Here is a 10,508-nt window from a genome sequence, read left to right on the forward strand (position 1 = left end):
AGGGAAGTGATTTGAGGATTCAATGAGATTTGTGTTCAATCCATATTGAATATAATTTGAAATAGATTGATTCAAAACTTGGTTTAATCACCCTTCATCAAGGTGGACTTAAACATACACATATGTATATGCAGGCATATATCACTCATCCCAAGGATAAATGTCCTGATATGGTGGCTGACACACAACATAATGCAATTTAATATATGTCGTTGTAGTAAAAATCGAGAGATAGGGAAAGTAAGGAAAGGAAATCAATGCAAAGGGTTGGATAACACAAAATCATAAGCAACGAATCCCAGTAGAACTATGGAAGAATAAGGAGATGAAATGCAGAAAGTGTGGAGATCATTTTAAGGTTTCTAAATGTATATTTTCATGTGTGCATCCTGTCATAAAATAACATTGGTAAATCTACGATCTCACATACATTGTTGGCTACAATATAACACTAGTAAATTTGTAAGTGCACAGGTACCGTTACCATATAACATAAGTAAATCCAAAATTCGAGAGTGAAACCAACAACTTATTTACACAATTTCAGAGGAAGATAAACATACATGAAATGAAAAACAAAGAGTAACACATACTACACATTACTTTGCTTGGAATCACCGAATACGCTTCATTAATCTTTGAAAACGGAGTCCATATCATAGTTCCAATACATTTGACATTTCTATATGCATTAGAATCTCATGTAAAAGCCATTGGACCAAGTTTTGGAACCTCTTTCTGTACACAGAACTTAGAACACCTGCAAAAAAATACAAAATTTGAACCTCTGGGAACAAGATTTGGGAACCCTTAAAATGAATTCTTCCCCCTATTTATAAGGAGAGGGGAAGCTTGAATCAATCGATTAAAAAATATATTATAATGTCACAGTTATCTGATCGACTAGCTATCTCGACATGTGCATATTCAAATGATTACGTAACAAACTGATCCCTTCTTTAAAATGTAACAGATTACAAAATAACAAACATGGGAAAATTGAATGATGGCCACAACAAAATATCTTCATGTCATTTCTTGTGATCGCCTCTGATTGGGTTACGTCTTTGCTACGATGTCCCTCCACAGTTACCGGTCGATACACCTATCACTTTCCCCCTTAACTACTTGGATTTCCCACTTTCTGGAGCTGGAAGCGATCAACTGTGGTGGCCTTAATGGTGATCTGTAACATAGTTGCAAACCCATCCATCTGCATACACTCTAGGATAGAGTATTAGAGCCCAATACATCTCGTAACTCTTATAAAAGATCATTACGAAAACACAGACTTTTGATCACCCTTAACTCCTCTTTCTTAAACTCCTTTATCATTTCTCAACCATGGGACCATTGCATATGACCTTAGGCTCAACGCTTGGATGCTAAAGCCTTTGGGCTCCTGTCGGGGGCCTATCTCCCTTTGTAATTCATGCTTCACCTTTTTTTTTCTTTGGATGGTCATGACTAAGTGCCACCACATATTGGAGCCCCTCTTCATCGTAACTTTTCCAAATTAGAACTTACATAGGAGTTATGATATTTGCATCCCCGATATGGCCCATAACGCTTAGGTGTTAAATCTTCCCTTGGCTTCGAGTTCTGTGGATCTCTCATGACCATGTGTCAGTCTGTATCAAAAGCCCTCTTCATCAAACTCTTTAAAAAAGGAATTAACATTGGAATTACAAAAACCCCCACTTCCGATGGGCTCATAATTCTCGGTGCTCAACCCCATCTCTATGCCCTTGGTTCTTTGTAGTTTTTATGACCAACTGTCAGCGTATATTGAAGCCCTCTTCATGGGAACTTTTTCTAAAAGAGTTTCAATGCTTTCAACCTTCGATATTCCTTTTTAGCACTTAGGTTCTCTTACCAACTTTGTGCCCCTAGTCCCTTTTGGTTTTCCATGACTGAGTGCTAGTAAATATTGAAGCCCCTCTCATCGGAAGTTTTTCAAAAGAAATAAAAATAGCTCTGATGGCCTCTTCCTCCAAAATGCAGAGCTCTGAAGTGACATCATGTTGACATCCTCATCTCCATGTGGTGCCTCCTAGGTGGTGACATGTGTCACCCAGATTTGTCCCTTTAGGCCCTCCAAAATGTTGAAATCACTTACCACATGTCCATGTCTATTTGCAAGCTTCATGTGTCACATATTTGGGCTATAGAAAGAACCTATTGGTGCAATAAGGTATAATTGACATTAAGCTTGAATTAATCCTTTTTTTTATATGTTGTTAACAGACTCTGGAGATTAGTGGTTGCTACATCCATGAAATATTTGTACCAGGGAGATCCACCCGAAGGGATCACTTCCCACTGGCTCAACCATGAAGCTTGAACATAAGAGTGTCAAGAGAGTTGAACCTGTGACCTCTTAATAAAAAAAGTGATTTAACAACGAGGACTCTATCAATTGAGCTAACCATTAGGGATAGCTTCAATTAATACTTGAAGATTGTTGATCCAAATTAGATCCTCGAAGACTTAAAATGGTCAAGTGGTTGATTCTTTAATTTATTTGCTAAAAAACCTTTGTTCTTCATGTTTGGTTTACACTCAATGAAATGATAGGGTGATAAGGTGAATAATGGACATTGACAAATCATAATTAGATAAATTATAATGTGTGGTAATCCCCTTACCCAACTTGATAACACTAGAGGCCAAATCTTAGTATTGATGTTACCACAAAAAATGATCACCTAACCATTTCTAACTAGGTAGATCAAAATACACCATGTAGGATTAATTTTACCATAGTAAAACCACTTTCACTGTGGAAAATAATTTAGTAAACCACTTTTGTTAAATTATTTTATGAAAACTCGTGAGAATAAATAAATAAATCATTATTTGTTTAATTGTCTCTAACAATAATTATTAAATCATTATTTAAATAAGTATTCCTTGTCACATTTGACTAAATCACTTAGGAATAATTAAATAAATCACTATTTATCTAATATTCCTTATTTCTATTATTGGAATAGTTATTAAAACACTATTTAATAATTATTTCAATTTCACACCATTCTTAATTCTTGTGAAATAATTAATAAATCATTTTATTACTTATTATTTCTGAATAAAAATATTTAACCATTTTAAATGTCTTTTCCCTCTCCCATAAATATAATAAAGTATCACAAGCGGTTAGAGTTTGATTTGGTTAATATTATTTTATTATTCTGCATTTTTTAGATTAACTCAATACTTTGTTATATATAGGAGGGTTTTCTATTCGTTCTTCACCTTGATCATAATCATTGTCACCATTATCTTCTTTTTTCTTTTGAGCTCCCATTTGAGTTCTCCACATTTTGTATGGGCTTTTCACAAATTGAGAGAGAAGAATATTTTTTGAAGCATCAAGGACATAAAAGGACCCATCCCACAAAGCGGGACTTACAGACCTTTTTGTAGATCTCCTCCACGAGGTGTTTTTAATAAATAATTTATTTAATTAAAGACTTTCCATTTTGGTTATTGCATTAGATATCTTTATGTTGCCTTCTATTATGGGTCATCTATACTTTTGTTGTGGGTTTTCTGTTTTATTGCAGAATTGAATCGCAAGTATCCATCATCTTGTTCTTAGGGTCACTTGTCACCTAGTGACGTAATTGAAATATTTTTGGTACACCTTTCAAAAAAATTCACACTAACAAGTGAGGACTTGATAGAGTTACCCCAACTCTACAATAGGAAAGGTCCATCAAATGACCCAACAAAACTTGAGGCCTTCCCTAAGAATCAAGGATTTCATGGAGTTACCCAAGCTTACTAGGGTAATCCCAACTAAGGTTTGACTGCACTGAAAGGAGTAACCACCAAAAGGTTCTCCACTAGACTAATTAGTGATCTGTTACAAAGACTCCACTCCTTTAGAGCCAAGTTTTTCCCAAAGGTACACCAAATCTCCATTTGGGAGATCCCTAGTGAGACTCAACAACATTACAACTAGGATTTTGTTGTATCAAGGATTCCACAAAGTTTACCCAACCCATTAGGCGAGAAAACTACACTAGGAGCCCATTTATGAAGGAAGAGGAACTTCAAAAGGACTAAAGGGAACACCTATCACCAATAACAACATAACACTTCAAGGACAAAGGGCCCATGAGACAACAAAGAAGCCTCGATGACTCTGCAATGAATGTGAGGTTACCATGTGACAAGCTGAAAATGGAAGGCCAAAAGGTCATCCCTCAAACAAATGGAACCTAATTCCTATAAAGGAAGCAATAACAACTAATAGTGATTGTTGGCACTCATGGAAGTCAAAGGAAATATTGAACAAGCTTAATGAGCAAACAATTTGATGCCATAACCAAATCTTGTGCCTTTAGTGTTCCAATTAACTAAGGAACCTTTGAAAGGCCATGAGATAGACAAATATGGGGTTCCACCATTACAATGGTTGGGTTTTTCATTTACAATTATTTGGTTCATGCTAAAGGGACCTACAATGACAAATGATGAGATTTTTCCTTCTAATTGCAAAGAAGCTACCATTCCACTTATAGGTAAGAGCTCAAGCACTAAACAATTGTAAGAGAAGAGCCACTATCAAATTGTGTTAATTAAACATTCTCAAATGATGGGAAATTGGTTCATTAAGACACTAAATTCCAAGTTTGGGAGTTAGCCACACTACAACAACAAAGAAGATAGAATTCCAAAGGACAATGGAGATCTAGCATTCATGCAAAGAGGGAGAAGTCGTCCTAGCCATTATAGCCTTTACTAAAGCAAAGATTATTGAGTAGAACAATTTTGTTGAAATACCTACAACATGAGATCACCTACAATATAGATGGTGAGTCCTTTAAAATAAGTGGAAACAATTGCTAAATGCTTGGTCATTATCTAGAAAAATCGTGACTCTGTTGTATAACAATATTTCCTAATCAACCCTCCTAACGTAGCTCACTTGGCAAGCCCATGTTATGTCAAGTTATGGGAGTGATCATTGATGTAGATTCAAATCCCTAGACTGAGGTATGTGCCATCCATGGGGATAGAGTGGTTACACCTAGGGGTTATAGTGGTGGCAATTATAATTGACTCTATCTCAGACAAGTATGAGCCTAGCTCACTTACGGATTCCTCTAGGCAAAAAAACACAATATTTTTTTAGTGAGTATTAAAAGTAAATTAATGATAGTACCCTTTCTTTTAGTCTTGAGTCATTGGCATGGGAATAACCGATCTTGATTTGCAATTTATTGTTTATTATTTCATGAGAATCTTTGGAGCTAAGAAAGCTTCCCTTTTTCATGTCAACTTTCTCATTTAGATAAATCCTCTATATTGTATAATGTGTCATTGTACAAATTATTTTATATTCCTTATATAAATACGCATTGAAATCTGAGGATATCAATTTATATAAATAATGAATTGAAACAGTACACAACAAAGTTTGAATGTGGTAAAGAAAAATTAACTTTTTCATTTAAAAAAACTCAATAATATTGATATTGGTGCATCAACTCTGCTATAAGTTTAGTTCTTACAAATAAATAGCATCAACACACAAAAAAAATTCATTTCTGAATTATTAAACACTTGAATTTATAGAAACCTTGGGTTATTATTTAAAAATGGCATCTTCATTCACCCCAAATGTGACCATGAGAGATGGCCCAACGGTCTCAAGATAAAAGGGTGTGATCTATTATAACATTCTATGTACACTCTACAACAACAATTCATTATAATAAAACATTATCAATACACTGAAATAAGAGTATTTCATCATTGATTCTAAAATCTGACAACTTAATGTTGAATTGGCAACATGTAACTTCTCATAACCGTGCTAGGAAAATATGGAAGAACATTTTCCAACATATTTCACGAAGGAGGCTCAACAAAATGTTATACAAAGTTCCAAAATGATTTCTCATTTTGCAACAAGAATGCTTCATCAACAGTGGAATCTCTTAAAGCATAAAGGCTTTCAAGATATGCAAAAATTCTTTACCTTTTAATTTCATAAAAACTTGTAAAACCGAGTTCACGAGCAACATCATCATAATTTGGATCTCTTCCTTTCCCATTACTATTGAAATACTTTTATTATAGCATTACTATTGAAATATTTTTATTACAACATTAGTATTTAGTTTTATAATACATTTTTAACTGAATTAGTATTTAGTTTTATGATTAATAACAATGGACATCAACAAATTTTTGTTTGTAATTGGCCGGAGATGAGCCAGTTCAAACTGCAGATAACAATAGAATTTCTTCTTTTTTGACTTCAAATACATGGAATTTCTCCACAGTAATTATTTGTTTGACAATCTAATTGTAAAGCACACCTCATTACTAGGAAATGCTAAGAAATTATCCCTTTTCCCGATCAACAGGTTTATTCCCATTAACTAATATTTAAATCTTTTTTTATCTATTAATTGCTTCAATTGAGAAGTTTCAGAAGAAAATTAAATTAAAATAAAATTAAAATATATATTTCTTCAATATTCTCCAAAATATATATATATATATATATATCTCCAAAATCTCATTGAACAAAATTCAAGAATATTCCATAATATTTTTTTAATCTTAAGAAAAGAGAAAAGAAATGGAAAGCCTTTTTACTAGTCACTTGTTCAATGAACTTGCAACCTGTATTTTACATGGAAATTCTCATATATGATACCAAGGTCCAATATTCTTGCCTTATTTGAAACTCTATTCAAATATATCACTTGTTCTAAAAACTTTGCATACAATGGATATTCAGAACTGTAATCATCAATTAAATGGAATTCTATCATCTCTATAGCAGAGGTGCTTTGAAGAAAGCAATCCAATACACAAATTTCCCTATTACTAAATTTATGTATATCTATGTACACATTTTTTCTCACGGAGATTAGAGAGTGGGAAGCTTAGAGATAGAGGTATGTCATATTTTACTAGTTCCTCCATTGCATTTCAAAACCACAATCAACCATCTCTGCACCCATTTACAAATTAAAATACATACATATGCATGATGAATATCATGGCAAATAATCATAACAATGGAAGAATTCACAGCCTGTGCATATCCTATAGTGGACACTCTCTCAAACAAGGAAGGATTCTGCCCACAGTAGGATGCACATAAATGCAACACGTAGCTGGATTATCTCTTTATTAAACCACATAGTGCATGCCTTGTATAACATTTTTTTGCGTATTATTAATACCCTGACACCTATAAGAAGCAACTGTAACACACTTAACCATTAAAAAGTGCATTGCACTGTACAAATAAAAGTTAAATGGAAATTTTGTTCTTACCAAGATGAAGTAGTCACTCATGTACGGACACTCAAGATGAGGAAGCCTCTTAAACACATTGAAAAGACAAATATCCATGTCTTTTTCACTTTTAAGAAAAGGCCCAACAAAGATGACCAGCTCCTTTAATGAGCTGAATCTCCCCATTATCTCAATAAATCTCTCCATAGAGACATCACACATTCCCATTTTCAGTCCAATCAAATTACTTCCACCCTGCATATTGAGTTCCCGAATTGAACATGAAATCTCGTGAAAAGCATCCCGTTCACTCTCAAATCCCTTATCATGTGCACCTGTAGAGTACTAACCTTCGGACAATTTACTGTTAAAACCTCCACGCTTTTAGTCACATATGTAATGTTTGGAGCAGAGATAGCGAGTTGTTGCAAACCAAGGCAGTTAAATAAGGTAAGATTTTGAAGAAGAGAGCATTGTGAAATAAAACGAGCTAAAGAGTGGTCTGAAAATTCCAAGTACTCGAAGGTACAAGTAGTTAGCTAGTTGAATCCAGGGAAATGATTTGGAAGATCAGAGAGAATGTGGTTGCAAAGTGTGAGGGTAATGAGATGAGTGCAGGAGAATAGAGCCAGAGTTGTAATTTACCTCTCTGGGGAGTCCGAGAGAGTGAGGTGTCAAACATTCCTCCATGCTACGTACCGCACCCATTTGTACACACTGTCAGTAAACTGCCACTGGCTACTAGTGCGTAGGAGCACAGAATGACTAATGTTGTTGGATAGATAAAAAGCTTCCAGATCTGAGGAACACAAGAGCAGAATTTTGGAGATTATATTCTCCATCGTTGCAATGGATAATGGATCAAGTCCAGAGTGCCCAATAGAAGACATGGGGACAGAATGAGTTGGGGCATTTGGCTATACAAAAATCTCCATCTGTTGGAGAGAAGGGGGGATCTGATGGCCTCGTTAATCGGGATTTTAGAAAGGATCAGGGAGAGCATGGCATCTGGAAGTGTGGAGAATTTGTCTGTAGCAGGCAGCATAGTGTTGGCTTCACAGAGCTCCTATGATGGGAAAATAATTGCGATACATGCCTGCAACTAATACTAACGGTGAAACGTGGGATGTGAAATACTGGGAGGGAAATGGAAGCCCGATTGGAGTAATCCATTGAAACCCATAAAATGGCGGGAAATTGGAGCAGCGCATGATTTTTCAGCCGCCATTTTACTAATTTATTTCATTGTTGTAGGAATTTGCAAGGTAAGTTCCTCAGACAAAACACCAAAGAACATCGCTCACAAACAGATCACAGATCAATACACGAGTATTCTTGACGTAGTTAAAACCCTCAAAGAGGGAAATAGTCCATGACCTAAGCCAACATGGCCACTTCAGGCAATTTATTAATAAAATAAAGAAAATTTGCATAAGCTTCTTTCATGAACGGTCACCCTACAAATGACCATCCATGCTCTTTAAATAGAGATCATGGACCAATCAAGTGTTAAGCCACAGATCAAGTATCAGTGATACCAAGGAAATAATGAACCGTCGGATCACTTCATGTCTAGAACATATCATGACCGTCAAATTGTAAGTTACAAAAGTACATAGTAAAGAAACACACTTTACCTAACTCTACACTAGACCAAGTTATACTTAACTATTTCCTATGTGTCGGAATATCCTAACATCCCCCCTTAAGAACAACTTGGGATAGGATTGAAGGATGTACAAATACGACACAATAGGATAAGGAAGGAGGCATTAGAGCCTATCCCCCCTGAATGACAACTTCCTGAACTCTAACCATAAATCGAAGTTTAATAAACTTCGCCTCTATGAGAGCCTTTGTAAAGATGTCTGCAACTTGATCATCTGTTGAACAATATTGCACTTCAAGAACATGGTCATGAATGAGCTTTCTGATGAAGTGCATGTGTAGTTCAATGTGTTTGCTACACTGTTGTTGGACTGGATCTTTGCATAGTTGAATGGCACTCTGATTATCACACCAAAGTGTAATCAGATGCTGCTGTTGAAAGCCAAACTCTGACAGGATCTGACGAAGCCAAAGGGTTTTCTTACTAGCTTCTACGGCGCCACGATACTCTGCTTCTGCTGAAGAAAGAGAAATGGCACTTTGTTTCTTGCATGCCCATGTAATAGGTCCAAAACCAAGATTGAATACATAACCAGCAGTAGACTTCCGATCATCAGGGTCACCATCCCAATCAGAATCAGTGAAACCAACCAATAGACAAGATGTTTCTGCATTGTAATGAATCCCAAACTAAATTGACCTCGAACATAATGAAGTATTCTTTTAGTTGCTTTCCAATGACTTTCATGTGGGTTTTTCATAAACCAAGCAATAAGGCCAATAACAAAGGAAAGGTCAGGACGAGTATGGGTCAGACAAAAGTTTTCCTACAAGTTGATGATATAAGGTATCGTCAACTTCAGGGGAAGTACAAGTGACTGAAATTTTTGCTCCAGACTGAAAGGGAGAAGGGGCTAGCTTAGAGTCTTCCATGTGAAAGTGGAATAGAAGATCACATGCATACTTGGACTGGGAAAGGGAAATACCTTCCTTGGATTGCAAGACTTGAAGACCAAGAAAATAATGCAAGTGTCCTATGTCTGTCATTTCAAACTTATTTTTAAGGTTGGACTTCACATGATTTATAAGGTTGGGATCACTACCAGTAAGGATAAGATCATCAACATAAAGAACAAGAATGACAAGAGACTTACCCACTTTCTTGGTGTAGACATTATTATCAAAATGACACCTAGAAAAGCCAGTATCTAAAAGAAATCTATCCATTTTGGCATACCAAGCCCAAAGGGCTTGCTTAAGACCATAAAGGGATTTCTTAAGTTGACATACAAGGCTAAAGTGTATTTGCATAAAGCCAGGAGGTTGTTCCATATAGATTTCTTCATGCAAGTCCCCATGCAAGAACGCAGATTTAACATCCATCTAATGGACTTCCCATTTGAAAGAGGTTGCAAGGGAAAGAACAAAGCGGATAGAGTTCATTTTGGCAACAGGGGAGAAGGTTTCAGTATAGTCAATTCCTTCAACTTGTGAAAAAACCTTAGCAACAAGATGAGCTTTATGTTTATCGAATTTTCCATCTGGTCCAAACTTGGTTCTGTAAATCCATTTTCATCTAACAAGTTTTCGTCCCTTTAGAAGAGGAACAAGATCCCATGTATCATTTG

Source organism: Pinus tabuliformis, chromosome X, assembly GCF_031772625.1.
Source record: "Pinus tabuliformis cultivar Carrire ecotype Pingquan chromosome X, CPIR1, whole genome shotgun sequence".
NCBI classification, from domain to species: Eukaryota; Viridiplantae; Streptophyta; class Pinopsida; order Pinales; family Pinaceae; genus Pinus; species Pinus tabuliformis.